This window comes from Meleagris gallopavo, unplaced genomic scaffold (genome assembly GCF_000146605.3).
Source record: "Meleagris gallopavo isolate NT-WF06-2002-E0010 breed Aviagen turkey brand Nicholas breeding stock unplaced genomic scaffold, Turkey_5.1 ChrUn_random_7180001952809, whole genome shotgun sequence".
Lineage (NCBI taxonomy): Eukaryota > Metazoa > Chordata > Aves > Galliformes > Phasianidae > Meleagris > Meleagris gallopavo.
Genome location: NW_011213898.1, coordinates 1 through 714, shown reverse-complemented (window position 1 = coordinate 714; position 714 = coordinate 1).

The window sequence follows — 714 nt, the reverse complement described above, 5'->3', positions numbered from 1 at the left end:
ATAATCCCACATTTTCCTTCATAATCCCGCTCTTGTGACCTGTTATCTTTCTCTACTGCCCCATAATCTCACTCCAGTGCCCCATAATCCCACACAAGTGACCCATAATCCCACACAAGTGACCCATAGTCCCACTTCTGGCACCCATAATCCCACATTTTCCTTCATAATCCCGCTCTTGTGACCTGTTATCTCCCTCTAGTGCCCCATAATCTCACTCCAGTGCCCCATAATCCCACACAAGTGACCCATAATCCCACTTCTGGCACCGATAATCCCACACTTTTCCTTCATAATCCTGCTCTTGTGACCTGTTAACTCTCTATTGACCATAATCCCACACAAGTAACCCATAATCCCACTTCTGGCACCCATAATCCCACAGTTTTCCTTCATAATCCCGCTCTTGTGACCTGTTATCTCTCTCTACTGCCCCATAATCTCACTCCAGTGCCCCATAATCCCACACAAGTGCCCCATAATCCCTCACTAGTGACCCGTAATCCCACTTTTGACACCCATAATCCCTCATTTTCCTTCATAATCCCGCTCTTGTGACCAGTTATCTCTCTCTACTGCCCCATAATCTCACTCCAGTGTCCCATAATCCCACACAAGTGACCCATAATCCCACACAAGTGACCCATAGTCCCACTTCTGGCACCCATAATCCCACATTTTCCTTCATAATCCCGCTCTTGTGACCTGTTATCT